Here is a 17,509-nt window from a genome sequence, read left to right as displayed (position 1 = left end):
TTAGTCGCCAAGATCACCCAGGTTCACCCTATTTTTATTCCTTTAGGCATTAATTATTTCCTAATTAGGAAAGAACTTAAGGTTTCTCATGATATTATCAATATCTATGAAGTGACGAAGGAGCTGGCAGTCGTTTTTAGGCGAAGTGTTCTCGAGTCACTATTATATATCGGCTGAACTTACCAATGAGCTTTGAAGTATAAACTTCCCTCAGAAGACTGTCCCTAGCTAAGCCTTCATAAACTATGGAATGGGCGTAGGAGCCGCATCTAATACACGATTCTCTTGTAGAGGTTAATTTTGGACATACAGAGATCATGGGACCGGCATGCTGGTCACATGGTGGGTTTCCCATTAAGCGGCGGCATGTGTAGTTGGCCTTACAGTTCACTCGTCGCAGATTATGCTCGTCGTATTAAGCACCTGAAACCGTGCAGATTGACGGCGACCTAGAAAGTGTGCTTGCTCACGATGCGCAAGTAAATAATGCATTAGCGGTTTTGAAAATGCGGCCTCATTACAATTAGCTCAAGAAGCTCTCTGGGCTAAAGACCCAATCGGAGTCTCATTCCCGGCTAAAATCGAAAGTAAAACCCCGATAAAAAATATTCATGACTGAACCAACTAGACTGATTCTCTTGCTGGTTTTTCGTGACAGATATTTCTGCAAATGAAGCTAAGAAATAAGTGTGCGAGTTAAAGATTTTTGGGAAGTCATGCTGTCGCTCAGGGTTTTTTTCTTGCCTAGGTCGTTTCGTATGGCTTATGTTTATTTAATAATGCAGAAAAGAATTCGCGCCCGCTTCCTCGCTTCGCGTTGTCCGTAAACTTTTCTCCTTGCCTTCGTTCTTCCATTTCTCTTTCTATGAAACCGCAGAGTTATCGAAAATAAATTATACCCCGGATAAATTAAGGCCTCGCTGAATTTCAAACGTATGCCTCTTTGATGCGCAAGAAGAAAAAACTGTGTGTGCTGCATTCGTCGACAGCATCATTGCTGAAGAGCAAACATGTTGTTTTCAATACGATCATCAAAAATGGGGCAGAGCGGCGAATGGCCGTCCGCAAGCTATCCGTCGTCGATAAAAGTGCTGCGACAGAAGACCAAAACAAAGAAAATGGTGATAGTTTTTTTCGATCCCAGAGGTGTTATACACCACGAGTTCGTCCAACAAGGACAGGCGGTGAATCAGGAGATTTATATCCGCGTGCTCCAAAACATGCGTGATGCACTGCGACGCCGTCGCCCTGACTTATGGGCATGTGGGCAATGGAGCCTTTTCCACGATAACGAAAGGCCGCGCACTGATCTCAGTGTGACACAATTTATCGCCAAGTACAATATTACTGTATATCCCCTTCCCACATGCTAGCCTGACCTCTCCCCATGCGATTTTTTCCTGTTTCCTCGTGTGAAGAGAGCCCTAAAAGGTCGCTGGATGGAGAGCGTGGAGGCCATTCAAGACGCCACGACAAAGGAGCTTACAGCGCTGCCAAAAGAATTTTCCGACCGTTTCCAAGACCTTAGGAAGTGTTGGAAGCTGTGTAAGACTGCAGGGGGACTATTGTGAAGGCGGTCTCCACAAATTATTCCAATGTTAAACGCAATTTTGTTAATACACTCAGTCTCGGAATTTTAAGGACAATAGCCGTATATCGGGATGTATACGTTTACTGAAAGGAAATATTTTTATTTAACTCGGCGTTTAGATCGGAAAAAGATTAGTCCTCCGATCGAAACGCCGAGTCAAAATTGTTTTCTTTAACGAAGCGCTTACTTCGCCATATTCTTTTTCAAGCAATCAAGTACGTCATCCTCTGGCAAACTAAATATTAGCAGGCAAGAGAAGGGAATACAGGACGCGGTAATACAGGACGTACTACGCCCACCGCTATGGACGAGTGTGGCGCTGGTGAACACTCTGAAAGTTCGCGTACACGCAAAACATAAATACCCACGACAGCAGCAGACTGGACAGCCACGCCGTAGCTCGATTGACAGAGCACCGGACACGAAAGCGAAGTTCGGAGGTCGTGAATTCGGTTGCCACCGGCGGCGTGTGGTTGTTTTTCATCTGCCATTCTTGTTAATTGCCTCTAAGCGGTTAATTCTTCACGAGTGGTCTGCATTGATCAACAACAAAAATTAACAACATCTCCTGTGTTCTTAGTTTCTCGCTGTTGGATTCTGCCACACACACACACGCATATATATATATATATATATATATATATATATATATATATATATATATATATATATATATATGAGCGTATTTTGTTGCTAGAGGTGAAATGGAAAGTTGAGAAACGCTTCGTTTAGGCAGATGTTTAATTTGAGCCCACGTTTCGGACACATGAAGTCCTTTCTCAAGACTGAAGTTACAGCGAACTTCCTCCTCTTCTTAAGGAGTTGGAATCGGCACAGATCTCCGACACAGGAACAAAACAAGAAGCAAACGGATGCAGAAAATAAGACGGGCTGGGAATAGGAATTACGAGAAAGAGAGAAAAAGACGGGGAAAATAATAACGTGGTCTCACTGCGCCACTGATTCCGCCTTGACTCTTCGTGCCAAAGAGGCTCCATATGACGGAAGTCTCCTGCCCTCTCTGCATTTCAATTTCTTTATTTGTTTATTTCTTTCGGCTGGTGGCAGCGAGTGCATGCATCTATAATTCTTATCTGTTCGGCGATTCCGCCACCGTCTGTTTCTGTGCACCTTACTCGCCGCCGCACTGTTGTTGCCTTCAGGGGGGCCTATTCTCCACTCCCGCTCCTCATTTTTTTGCTTTTTTTTTGCTGCCTGCTTCCCACGGCTGCAGTGTGTGCGGCGGACGACAGCGCGTTTTTCTTGTAAACAGAAGGAGGAAGCGATGGGAAGACAGCAGCAGCACATCACCGCGAAAAAAAATTTCTAGCGGAAATTCCTACACAATCCATTTGGCCTTCTGTGTTCTGCATATGGCCGACTGAGGTACAAGCGAGACCTCACCTCTGCAACAGCGAACACGTTTGGCGGGTTAAAGAGAATATTCCCCCGAAGTGACTTAAGTGGTTTTGGTGTGTTCCCGCTTTCTAAGGTGTCCTTGACACAACAAAAGGTTCATTTATACTGTGTGAGTAATGGTTATATATATATATATATATATATATATATATATATATATATATATATATATATATATATATATATATATATATATATCCTCCCAAGCCTACAAATTTCTTTCTGTTAAAGTCGGTTGCGGAACGGCTGATTTCCTCCCGACTGCGACATGTTAACCAGCGCGAATAAAACAGCGGAACGAGACAGATAAACTGACGGGACACACGCCAGAGTCCGCTGTGTCTCTGTCCGCTGTATTATTCGTGCTAGCTAACATGTCGCTGCCAGTGTCTCAGAACAAACTAGGCAAACTTTCTTGTTTAATCTCCTCCCGAGTCCCGCCATGCAGGTTCACCGACATTTGTACAACTCTGGTCAGTACGGGATCAAGGGATCGGTTGTTATTGTTCCGCTAAATGACACAAATCATGCTCTAGTCTTAACAGAGTGTTTCTTAGATTTTCGCACATATAACGCACTTAGAAGCAGGGTTAAATCACCAATTATTGCTTGTAATTAATACAGCTTCATTTACTTATCCACACGGTATGGGTGTGCTTTTCTTTATGGCCCAACTCTCTGTTCTGCGAACTTTGAAACGCATCGGTATGCACGAGAAGCAACCCCACTTGAACTAGGTCTAGTGGAAGGGCCTTGTGTTTGGCGGTACTTACAGTTTTCACCGCAGGTGTTTCAGCCTCAAGGGGTGCACTAGGTGGAAGAAAAAGCCAGAAGTTAATAAACTGACCTGAAATTACATCCTAGTTTCTACTTATATTGGTTAAAAATTTTAATATCTGTATGTAACAAACCAGCTTAGCAGATAAGATTTTATTTTTCTGACATTCGCCAATGCTGTTCTTTTATTGATTAAATACTCTTATCTCTTTCTTTTCAACACTAGCGCAACAAACCCAATGCCTAGAAAGAAGCAAAAAACAGGAATTAATTGTTCTCGTATAATCGCAAGAACAAAAGAGCAAGCGCAGTGTAGACAAAAACTAAATCGGGAACTGTCACAGAACAAAACAACTGCATTGAACTTCAATTGTGCGTATTGTGACTGATAGACAACAAAGTGTTCAGTGCAACGATTGTAAGCGTTAAAAATTGTCTTGTGAGTACTAGCTGTGAAGTGAACGGAGATAACGATTTTGTGTTTGATGTTGACTGCTGCAGTTCATTTCAATCTCTGGCTACCCGAGGAAAAAAAATGATCATCGGAATGTGCCGTTAGAAAAAGAACCCGTAATTAGAGCATAGTCATGGTGGTGATATGTTATTCGAGATTACGAATATGAAATCTACTGGTAAGCCGCTATAGTGTTGAACGTGCCCTCCTTTCAGGACGTTGTGAACTTCTGTCGTCCTAACTTCATTAAAACCATTGCCATCCAAGTAACAGCCGTTATTGCAATGAAAGCTGTTTGGCTGACCTTTCTCGGAAACATTTTCATGTTATACGTTTTATTTTATATTTCCAATGGCAGCTGATCCGGATCCAGTAGCACTCCAAAGAGAAAATTATGAATTCAGTTTTGACTTCGCCGGTAAATGAAGCACACGGAGAAAGCAAAATTCTCACTTGGCATAGAATTGAGACCAGCGACTCAAACAATTTAATTATTTAAACCTTGAAGTGAAAGGGCACATTGCCAAGACGCAACACAGCAGCCATGCTTGGCCACGATTTGGAAATAAATAAGCAGTAGTCACGCTCAAAATGACGCCTCATTATAATTAGAAGTATCCGGACAGGCTGCCTGAACTAATGCTCTGTTAAAGCTTGACACGCTGAAATATTATTGGGTGAACAGGCTAGAGCGCTTTTCTCTTCGGTTTTTCCTAAAGGATATTTCTAGAACAGGAGAGAAAATATGCCGACTTCATAATGCAATTATTCAATATTATCTAGGTTCGTAAGTTGTGCATCGTAAAAATGTCATGCTAGCTTTGAGGGAGTTGAGTTGAGTGGTTGTAAACTACCGGTGGGATTAGCCTTGCAGTTGCTGCCGGCAATTGCTCCACCGTAGCGACACTTAAACAGAAAAGCGTCGCTATTTTGCTTGCCTATAATTTTTCATGCGTGATATTTATTTAATGATGTAGAAGAAAATGACCGCCTGCCACTTTGCGTTGTGCATTTCGCCAATTTTTCCCTCAGTCCATGGCACTGTAGAGAGACCTAAATTAAATTGCACCGCAATACATGCTTTTACTGGGTTTCAAACGTACGCCCATTCTATGCACAAAAAAAGGTCGTTTTTGCGCCTTCCGCTCCTCCAGTATCGCTGAAAAGCACCTCACGGTTTTTTATGTGAAAATTCCCTTTAGAAAAAAAATGTGTTCTACCTTGAGAGTCAGAAGTGATTGCTTTATATCAGATACGCCGAGCGAAAATGCAAGCAGGGAGCAATAAGAGACCCAAGAGCACATAGTATGCAGCATAAAATATGGCGAATGAATCTTCTTCGTTTCAAGAAATTGAGAAGGAGACGACGGGACCAAAGGAGAGAAAATAGCTTCCTTATCCGCAATGCACACTATCCAATCCTCTGCCATGGATACGTACCATTAAGATTGATGACATCATTATCTTCATCATAATAGCTTCGTAGTAAAATTTCATCGGCTGCCCCGAACGCTACAAGAGAGCCAGGCCTTCATGGCATAAAAGCAGCGGACAGAAAATGGAAACGCAGCTTCACAAACCTAGAATGAAAGCCATTTGAAGAATGATGAGCCTGACTACACCCACTGCAAGGCAAAGGCCTCTCATGTCTATCCAATTAACCCTGTCCTTTGCCAGCTGCGCACACGCTATGCCTGAGTTAGAAAAAAGCAGCTACTGGCTGTTTCTAAACAATTAACAGATGTGCACTTACATCCAAGTGCCATAATGTAGTAGTTAGAAATTAAAAATTAAAATTAAAATTGGAATAAATAGCTTTATAGATTAGATGACTCGTATGTTTAGGTTGCCAATACTGCGATGTACTTGTTGTTTACTATTATTTATTAATTTCACAATTCTGCAGCTCTTTACTTTAAGCCCACCAAATTAAAAAAAATTTAATTTATTCTTCGCGCATAATTACACGTACCACCGCATGGCCACATCCTTGAAAGGAAAATCATAAAATATTAGACAACAAAAACATGTATACTCAATTTCAGTTTTAGGTATTGTCGGTGTTAGATACTCATAATCCAGAGTGACCAAAGGAACACTTATTTAATATTCTCTTTAGATGAGTATCAGCTGTGTACGAAGGAAGGTAATTATTTTTTTTTGTGCGTTATTGACGAGCTTAGTTCGTTGTATTTTCTGACTACTCAGGGAAACTATCAGTGCCACAATATGTTGTTAAAATGGAAGACTTGTTTAGCGAATGTTTGTGTTGGTGATGTGCTATTGTAAACAGCAAATATGAAATATACTGGTACACCACTACAGCTTTCTGCGCGCGCTACATTTAGAACTTTCCGTACTTTTTCTGCCGTTCTAACATCTCTAAATCCTCTGACATCCCAGTTAGGTACCGTTAGCTCCTTGGACGCTGCTAGGTTAGCCTCACTCGAAAAGATTCATTCGTGATACGTTACTAGGTGTGGATTCCGCTGGTAACCTTTCTAGCCTATCTGGCTCCAGTGCCACTCCCAAAAGAAACGCTTGTCGCGATAAATTAAAAATTATAAATTTCTTTTGTTGAGTGCTGCAAAAGAGGCGAAAGGCGAAAGCAAAGTTCTCACTTTGGAGAGAATTGCGAGCTGCGATGAATAAATAATTCCAATCATTTGAATTCTCAGACGCGTAGTTAAATTGGTCTTGACGGCAACCTAGAAACTGTGCTTGCTCGCGATTCGCAAGTAAATAATGCAGTAGCGGTTTTGAAAATGAGGCCTCATTAGAATTAAATCAACAAGCTCTCTGAGCCCCGATAAAAAATATTCATGACTGAGCAAACTAGAGTGAATCCCTTGCTGATCTTTCGTGCAAGATATTGCTGCAATAGAATTTAAGAAATAGATGTGCGAGTTGAAGATTTTAAGAAGTCACGCTGTCGCTCAGGGGCTTTTTTGCTTGCCTAAATCTTTTGCATGGCTCATGTTTACTTAATAAGGCAGAAAAGACGTCGCGCCCGCTTCCTCGCTTCCCGGTGTCCGTAAACTTTTCTCCTTGCTTTCGTTCTTCTGATTCTTTTTCCATGACACTGCAGAGTGGCCGAAAATAAAATAAGCCCCAAAGAATTTAAGGTCTCTCTTTGCGCTTTGCGTACTTCTCCTAGCGTACTTTGCATACATCTTCTGGCGATTAACCTCACTAAATCATCTGAGGTCCCAAATAGGAGCAGTTAGCTCCTTGAACGCTGCTAGGTGAGCCTCACTCAAAAACATTCATTTGTGGTGCGTTGCTAGTTGTGCCTTCCTCTGGTGACCTTTCTGGCCTATCTGATTCCTGATCAGCTCCCTAAAGAAACGCTTGTAGCGAGAAATTAAAAATTATGAATTTCTTCGGTTGAGTGCTGCAAAAAAAAAAAGCGCAAGGAGAAAGCAACGTTCTGACTTCGGAGACCATTGCGCGGTGCGACGAATAAATAATGGCAATCAATAAAAAACTTAGCCGGACAGTTATTTTGGTCGTGACGGCCACATAGCATTTGTACTTGTCCACGATATGCAAATATATACTACAGTAGCTGTTTTGAAATTGAGGCCTCAATAGAATTGCCTAAGAAAAGCTCTCTCAGCTAAGGCGGATTAATAAATATTCCTGAGTGAACAGCCTAGAGCGATTTCCTTGCTTGTCGTTCGTGAAAGATACTGCTGCAATAGGATTTAAGAAGTAGATGTGCGAGTTGAAGATGTTGAGAAGTCACGCTGTCGCTCAGGGGCCTTTTTGCTTGCCTAAGTCTTTTGCATGGCTCATGTTTACTTAATAAGGCAGAAAACATTTAGCGCCCGCTTCCTCGCTTCCCGGTGTCCGTAAACGTTTCTCCTTGCCTTCGTTCTTCCACGTGTCTCTCCACAGCACCGTAGAGTGACCGATAATAAAATAAACACAAAAGAAGTTAACGTCTCTCAGTTTCAAACGTATGCCCCTTTGATGCGTAAAAAACTGTGTGCGCGCGCTTGGAGCACCTAGCATATGCCGGCGAAGCATGTTAGCATTTTTCCAAGTTGCATTTTCGATTAAGAAAGTGCGTTTTCTACCTTGATCGCTAGAAACGATTGCTTCATACCAGACACACCGCGCGGAATTATAAGAGAGGGGTACAAAAGACTCAAGCACACGTAGCGGTAAATAGGTCGAATTCATATTATTCCTTTCGATGAATATAAACTTAAAAATAAAGCGTCAGAGGAGATGAAAGTTACTTCCTGAAAAGATTTCGCTGGGCACAACGAATGCCACAACAAATCAGCAAAGCCTTCATCGCAGAAAAGCAACTGACAGAAAATAAAAACGCAGCTACACAAACCGAGAAAGCACCAGGATAGAGAGAAGTTGCTTGCATCGATCGAATAATTCGGACGATACGACTGAGCGATCAGAGGAGGTAAAAGGGGTTACATGGGGCAAGTTCACTCTGCGCGAAGAGCTTTATTAAATGAAGCTTTATATTGCTTTATTGAGAATGCTGGGTGCGTACACGTGGCAACCAAAGACATCGCAATGGATTAACAGCTGCTGTGGGGCAGTCAAGTTGCTGCACTGATTATCCCCAACATTTATCACGTATTACCTAAATGTCACCCCTAAAGGCCTTTTTACAAGAAGGGCGCAGGCGACACATTTAAAATAACAGCAAACTGGCCAAACTAAGCAACGCGTAAAACGCAGAAAAGGGACATCAATTTAACACGACCATAAAGAGCAAGGCATGAATCACAGAACTTCAAAAAGAGAATGACCGAGATCAAACCACCTTTCTGTCGCAGCGAACGAGCTATTCTTTCGCAGTAATGAGTTTACTGTACATGATGACAAACATATACCGAGAGTTTCAGGAAAAACCCGACATGGTAAAATGCAGGCTTCGGAAGTACTGCAGTATATATATAGGGGGACGCAAGAAAAATGTTTAATCACGGCACCTGATCCTCTGGTTAACTAAATTTTGCGATTTTCTTTTTAAAAACAAATTCACAGAGGCACCAGGCTGAGACACAGACCTTTAAATGGAAGGTATTGAAGCGAAATCATTTTTGTACAATTTATAAAAAAGCGGCAGGCTTTCTAGGAGTGGCTGAACAAATATTGGGAGTTTCATGGAGTGATTCGAACACCATGTGCCCGAGGAGTGCGCAGGGCGACGCCCTCCTTTTTACGTCACTCCGCAACGCACTGCCACGTAAACCTCCTAACCTGCCTCAGCTGGAGGGGCAAGCATCCAAAAGCGGCGAGCCCCACGCCGCTGCCCAGAAAACAATGGCCACGTGTTACATGCGCTATTGAGCGACGTTCAGCAGTGGGCACCGCCTTTACCGGACCGCCGGCGAGTGGTTTTATAATCGCTCGTAAAATTACCGAAATGTTTTAGCAATATCACCCAGAGAAATCAGGTTTTCGAAATTGTCAAAAGAAATGGGTATTGGTATTGACCAGCAACATGTCTCTGATTGCAAGCAGATGCCCGCCTGTTATAGTTGAAAATTTGGACATAGTAATTTATTTATTCAGTTTAGTAGTTACAATAATTTAATGAACCTCAGTGCCCATTTTTTTAACGTTATTTAATGCCATCTATTGACCTCAGGACCCATTCAGCATCTTAAAGCGGCATGCACATGGAAAAACATTATTACAATAAAAAAAAGCACTGTAATCACTGACACGCAGGATCAAACCTTTGTCCTTCATATCAGTCCTGCCCACAATGTTTCACAAGAACCCTCGCAAATTCTGGAAAATCCACACTTCGCAGCCTTTAACAATACATGATGAAGACACAATGCCGCTCCTGACCATCACAATTGCCACGTTATTTATTGCTGTTTGGCTGCGTGTTCGTGTAGAGTGCGGATTCTTGGCGCAAGGGCAACATTGTACAAAGAGCGCCATGACTGAAGGTATATTTCATCTGCTCAGGGTGGGGTTCATAACCCTTTTTCAATCTTTTCGACACCTGTCACGGTGGCTCAGTGGTTAGGGCGCTCGGCTAATTATCCGGAGTTCCCGAGTTCGAACCCGACCGCGCCGACTGCGTTTTTATGGAGGCAAAACGCTAAGGCGCCCGTGTGCTTTGCGATGTCAGTGTACGTTAAAGATCCCCAGATGGTCGAAATTATTCCGGACCCCTTCACTACGGCACCTTTTTCTTCCTTTCTTCTTTCGCTCCCTCCTTTATCCCTTTCCTTACGGCGCCGTTCAGGTGTCAGCCGATATGTGAGACAGATACTGCGCCATTTCCTTTCCCCGAAAACCAATTTTCAAATTTTTGAAAGGAAATGGCGAAGGATTTTTACGCGGGATACAGAGCAGGCCTACGCAGTATTTGTTTCTCATATCGGCGGACACCTGAACCGTGCCTAAGGAAAGGTATAAAGAAGTTACTGAGAAAAGAGAGGAAGAAAGAGGTGTCGGAGTGGACGTCTCCGGAATGATTTCCACAACCTGGTGATCTTTAACGTGCGCTCATATCGCACAGCGCACGGGTGCTGCAGCGTTTCGCCTCCTTCGAAACGCGGTCGCCGCGGTCGGGTTCGAACCCAGGCACCTCGAATCAGCAGCCGAGCGCCCTAGCCACGGCGGTTGGAAGGTCCAGTCATCACGAACTGCTATCGGGGCCAACCGCTCGTGGCATCTCTACTCTGCCGTCATGCTTCCGAGCGCCACAAAAGGAACGTTTTTTGTATCCGACCTGACTAGAGAAGCAGTTAAAAAGATATCAACTGCGAATTACATACCCATGCCTGTATTCGCGTCGGGCATATTAAGAAAATTTGAGCTTCACAGGTATAACGCTCCGATGACCCATTAAAGAAGATGGATTTAGGCTAGTTCCTTCGAAAAGGAAAAATTTGTTTCTGAGGAGAAGGAGAAAGCTTTTTTCTACTCTGCGGTACTGGGGCATCTTATGAGCTCACCTTGGTTGTATCCCCAGGAGTCTTCTCTGGCGAGCTCGCTCACTTTTAATCAATGGTTGCTTGACTCAGTCCAGGTCTCCACTCGCCACAGCCGCCCCTTTGAGCTGAAAAACGTGGCCGCCGCCCGTCTCGAGCGGATGCGCCTCATTTCGGCTCCGGCAATTTTCGTGCGAATTACCAAAAAATTGCATACGACCAGGAAAATTTTGATTCTGCTAGACGGATAACATGTCCCGACACCCGAAGATATTGTTCTCGACAAGGTGGCCCAATTTTTGGGCCTTTTAGGACCATTTATGTCTTCACCTTGTGGGAGCTCCAGCTATCTCTAAATCCAATAAACCAGACTCCAGCGTTCATCGCTGACGCCATGGCGGGCTCCGTTCGCCGCGGGTACAATCCCGAGACGATGGCATAGACAGAAATCGTCGCAGGCGCCCTGTCTCCGCCGGAAACTTCCACTCCGACGCAGTGGATAGTGGACGAAGGTCTTTTCTCGTTGGTGGCACTACCTAAGCGCTAGCAACGCCTGAACACCACGGCTGTCAACGGACCCTCCGTGAGTGCCGCTGTTCCTCTGCATCTGAATACTGCAAGCTCCAACCCTCTGCTCTCTCAAACAGTGGTATCGAAGAAATGGCGGCCCAACTCTATGCCTCGACTCCGCAGAGAAGATTTCACCATCGTCATCAAGCCCAGAATGACGATCTCCCTGAAGATGGTCCTACAGAACGGTGAGCTTGGCGCTATGCTCTCAGCCTATGTAAATGCCTCTTTGGTGGACACGTTTAGTATCTGGCCCATCTGGGATCAGAATATCATCATCGCCATCACTATAGACGTCAATGCGGTGAATGCGCTTGCTCGTGAATTTACCCTTAAGTCTTCCAATGACCCCATTTCGATGGTCAGCCACGCCAAAGTCGACGGTGAAGTCTGCAGGGGGATTATTACGGTCTATGAGCAGGAAACTTCTAACACCCTGAAATTTAAAGTCCAGTGGCGCGGAGGAGAGATAGCCTTCTTACGCAAACTGGGGAAGTCAACGATTGCCCTGCTCACCTTCGTGGGGCGTAGAGTACCGCGTTACGTGCACTGTAACAGTGTGGTGACTGTGGTGCACGAATATAAGCGGACTATTTCCGCGTGTTTCTGATGCGGCACCATCGGTCACCGCGTGGACGCATGCCCGAATCATCAAGACAAACGCTGCGGACACTGCGGCCAAACAGTTGCAGTCCTCGAAGACGGCCACATGGCGTCCCACGAGTGCAATCCCTCCTGCAGTGTCTGTGGTGGCGCCCATCTTACGGGCTCGCACGACTGCAAAGCGAAGTTCGGACGGCTGCAACAACCGGGCAACACGGCCGGTCATAGAAAAAAAAAACCCAGAGTGCAAAGGTCCCGGGTCCTGGAAAGCTCCAAAAGTCCCCCCGCCTAGCAACACGATAGTCCAAGGCACAATCGGACAAGCGCCACCGGTGGGCGTCTTGTCCGGGCGTGCCCTCAAGATTCCTCGATCAACTAATCAGAAAGCGTCACATGATCGAGGCGCCCCCGCATTCAAAAATGGGGATTTTCCGGCTCTCATGCGCCCTCCGCCAGGAGCGCAAAAGAAGACATCAAAGCCCAAGGTAGGCAGCCGAGATGAACCTCCTCCGCCTCCCCATACTCCCCTACGTTCTCCACCAAATCTTCCTCCTCCCCCCCCCCCCCTAACTCTGACGTCGCGGACCTCCGCCGCGAGCTCGAGACTCTGCAGGCACAAAAGCCCCAACTCCACGCCAAAATTCACGCGATAGAAACGGCTGAGTCCTCCCCGTCCACTGCCCAGTTAGCTTCGGAATCGATGCAAGAACTGCCGGCGGACCCGACATGCTTTAGCTCTGACGTGCATTTCACCGCCCCCGAAAATGCCCTCGCCCAATTAAGGACTCAGATGTCCAATTTTGGCCTAATCCAAGACTACCTGCTCAAGGCAGTCACGACCACAGTTACGGCCGCAGTGACAGCCAACAGTAAGACGTGGCTAGAGTCAAAACCTTGGCTTCTCCACCCAATGGGGCCCCTTAAATACGCGAACCGCTCATCAATATTCTACCGGCCCATTGATCTAACCTAACTCTCAGAGAAGCTGGAATCGCTCCCGCTGCGGTTGACGGAACCTGTTTGGGCTCTTCAAGGCAATCTCCCTCTAAATCAGCATGGCTGCGTCCCCTCCCAACTAACCGCCTAGAGGGCGCCGCCTTCCGCAAAGACAGCAAGCTATTTTCCTTGTACAGTGGAACTTTCAGGGTTTCGAATACAGGACCAAACACGTCAATTTAAGGGCGTACATTGACAACCTCGAACACCCCGCTGCAGTCCTTGCGTTGCAAGGAACCGAGGATGCGGTCAAGCTCTCGGGCTAAAGTACTTTGCAACGAGACCCGCTCACATGTCTTCTATCCATAACGCCTACACAGCGCAGGATGTTAATTTCGACCTAAATATGAAATATTCGTACCTGATGTTCTCTGTCGTCCCTCTACGGCGAACAGATAGCCCCGCACCATATAGTAAATATCTACTGCCCCCCGACACTCAAGAACACCAGTTTTTCTAAAATATTTAGCACAGCGCTAAGGATCGCGGGTCGCGACCCCCTCATAGTAATGGGCGATTTTAACGCCACCTGTCCCATGGGGGGCTATCGCAAGGAAAAGCCGCGGGTCGTAAGTTGGCGGAACTGATGTCTACGCTAGGCATCACTCTTCTAACCAACCCCACCCACCCGACACGTGTAGGGAATTCCGTCACTCGGGACACCCGCCCCGACCTTACCCCCACGAAACACATCCGACACACAGAGTGGACCAACACTGAGGACAACACCCTCGGTAGCGACCACTGCATACTGAACACTGTAATTTATACTCGGGCCTTACATAGCCCCTTTGCACAACCCAAAGTTCCCGACTGGAATGCTTTCCGCCAGGTGCTCCCAGTAACTTCCCTCTTGGAGCAAGATTACTCAACTTACGCACACGGACTCAAAAAAAAAAACACACAGTTCACACGAAAAGCAGATCCAGCTTACAGAGCGGGAATCGGACATAGATAACCACCTGATTCACCTCTGGGAAGCTCGCCGCAGCCTCTATAAACTATGGCGGCGGCAGAAACCTAATCGTAAGCTCCGCACTCGCATCTCGGACCTCACCCAGCAAATTGCCGAGTATGCTGCCCAGCTCGCTCACAATAACTGGGTAGATAGATGCAACAGCGCAGCAAGACAGATGTAGAGCCGCAACACTTGGCGGCTCTTTAGGGGTCTCATGCACCCTACACAAACACGCTCGGAAGCCTTGAAACAGTTCACTTGCGCGATACACAATTTTCAAGGAAACACAGAGCAGCTAGCGAACGTCATACGCTCACAACACCTGAATCAAGATCAAGATCCCAGCGGGAAGGATTATTCGTATGCAAGTAATGGTAATCCGGAGCTGGATCAGCTTTTCCAACTTCACGACCTTTGCGCGGTTCTTGGCAAAATGCGCAGGGGGACGGCGTCCGGGAGAGATAACGTCACATTCACACTATTGAGAAACCTCCCCGATCGGGCATACGGAACCCTATTTAATATATCAACGCCAATTAGACCGAGGACACTTCGTTGCCACTCGATTGGAGGACATCATTGGTAACCTTTATCCCGAAGGCGGGTAAACAGCTAAAACAGAGGCAACCTCCGGTCCATCTCCCTCACTTCATGCGTAGGGAAACTAATGGAAACGATGGTCTGTGACCGCCTCTCGAATTATCTTGAGAGCAAGAACGCCTTCGCGGACACCATGTTCGGCTTCCTACTTCATAAGTACGCCCAAGACATACATTTACAGCTTCATCACAAGATTCTCGAACCCATAGACCACCCCAACAACGACAAGATAGTCCTAGCACTCGATCTTAAGGGTGCGTTTTGCAATGTTAAACATGGCGCCATATTTAAACATCTTAGCCAGACCAACTGCGGTCCTCGCACATTCAATACATCAGACATTTATGAACAGACCACTTGGTCTATATACGTATCTCTGCCCGGCGGATCCTACCCGCGGACCCTGGGGCACCTTAATACTTGGGATGCTTGGAACACCCTACTGCGCTCCGAGGACCCGGTCAAGCAAGCCATCGCCACAGGCCGGGCTGCCAGCGTCATGAGCCTCCGGGACATCAACGTTTGAGTGCGGTGGAGCCGTGCAAGGGCCCAAGGGCCTGCGTGTCCAAAACTCCCCTGTGTATATTAAAGTTTTCACCACCACCACCATAAAACAGGCCGAGTACGGCCCGTTTGAGATGGGAACGCGGGGCACACCACAAGGCGCTATGTTGTCCCCGCTTCTCTTTAATATTGCCATAAGGCACGTCCCGGCTTAGCTGGCTGGAGTCGGCAGTGTTCAGCATGCACTGTACGCCGATGACATCACCATCAGGGCTACTACGGGAAAGATAGGAGAGATAGATGAATACCTGCAAGCAGCAGCGAGCACAGTAGACCACAATGCTACGTACTGCGGCCTCCAGTGCTCCGCGTCCAAGGCTGAATTTGTGCATATTCAACATTCTTCGAAACGTGGCGGTGGTAGTGGTTTTATTAAAAATAATAGTAAAAATTAAGGAAAAGATTTTTGCTAGCCCCGGCATCTGCCGTCGATACTGAAGCACCTGAGCTGGGGCAGAGGAAATAAAGGATAGCAGGCAGAATGGAGAAATAAAATGAAAGAGGTGAGGGGACAGGAAGAGAGGACAGGGGGAGAAGTAATATGTAAAAAATATTTACGCAATAAGAAATGTGTCCAGCTTGTGCGCGTGATTAGTTCATTTTAGAGGAATTAAATCACACACGCGCACAGCACTGTGATAGTTACAAATGGAGTGGGGCGTCCAGTTATTAATCGTTCAAGGTAGAACTGGCGGAGCGTGCGGTCACTGCGTGTAACTACCTGATGGAGAACAGACGGGTCGTCAAGCCCGTGTGTTCGAGGAATGCACAGATGCTCACCAAAGTTAGCTCACGAGTGCGCGCACTCCCCTGCGGCACAATAGCGTCTTGATGGACTCTAGTAGTATGCCTTGCGCCCTATAGGCCGCGAGCATTTCGCGACAAGCATCGGCGAACGCGGCACAGTGAAGGAGCAGGTGTTCTAGTGTTTCCACTGCACCGCATCCGTCACACACAACACTCGTCGCGATTTCGTGACGCACCCGTCGTTCCCCGGGCCACACGCAGCCAATGCGCGCGCGGAGGATCATTGCACGTTGTGACCGTGTAAGAGCGCTACAGCCGGTGACACTGTGGATGCGCTCACCTCCCGCGTTGCGTAGGTCGAGGTGCTGCTTTTGGAGGTGGTGGTGGATGGCCGCACGCACGTCCTCCAGCGCAAGGGGCAGATCGCTGGCAGGTAGTTGGTGTGCAGCGGTGGCGAGGTCGTCAGCTTCTTCGTAGCCGGCGATGCCGCAGTGACCAGGCACCCACTGTGCACGCACGACACAACCTCTCTGCGCGAGGCGCTCGATGCGCGAGCGAATTTCCCGCACTAGTGGTGTACCGCGGCCGTTAGATTGCAGGCGGCTGAGTGCGGCGCGGGAGTCGCACAGCAGAGCACTCCTGGGCGGCGGAGGGCCGAGGGTGAGCAGCAGGTCCAGCCCGAGCCGGATGCCCATCAACTCCGCCGTGGTGGAGGAGCCCAGGAAGGCTGCGTGTTGCTGGCTGTGCAGTCGCAGGGCGGGGATAGTGGCCGCCGCAGCAAGGGAGCAGCTGTCGCGGGCCACTGAGCCGGCGGTGTACACGAGGAAATGGTCCTGGAGCTCCTCGTGTGTGACGGTTCTGGCCAGCTGCTGCACAGCACAGAGGGGTGTGCTCCGCTTTCCCGCAATGCCGACGATCTCTCGCTGTACCTCCGAGGCAGCAGGCCAGGACGCGCAGGAGCCGTAGGGGGGTGGGCCTTGTGTCAATTGCTCATACTCGAGCAGCACCGCTCCCATTCGTGAGCGCGGGTGCGAGCGCATACGCTGCAGCAGCGAGCCGCCGTCCGGTGCGCGGTGAAGCCGGTCGATGTGATTCAATGCCCTGCGCGCTGCTTGGAGCTCAAGTGGCCACGCTCCTGCCTCAGCCGGCGTTGCGGCGCACTGCGAGTTTTTGGGCAGGCCTAGGGACACGCGCAGGGACTTGCGGTGCTGAAGCTCGAGTTTCTTCCAGCACGGCTTGCGCACCGTGACGAGCGGCTGCGCATAAAGCACCGCCCCCAAACCTGCGGCATTGTA

Source organism: Amblyomma americanum, chromosome 11, assembly GCF_052857255.1.
Source record: "Amblyomma americanum isolate KBUSLIRL-KWMA chromosome 11, ASM5285725v1, whole genome shotgun sequence".
Lineage (NCBI taxonomy): Eukaryota > Metazoa > Arthropoda > Arachnida > Ixodida > Ixodidae > Amblyomma > Amblyomma americanum.
This window is presented reverse-complemented; position numbering follows the sequence as displayed.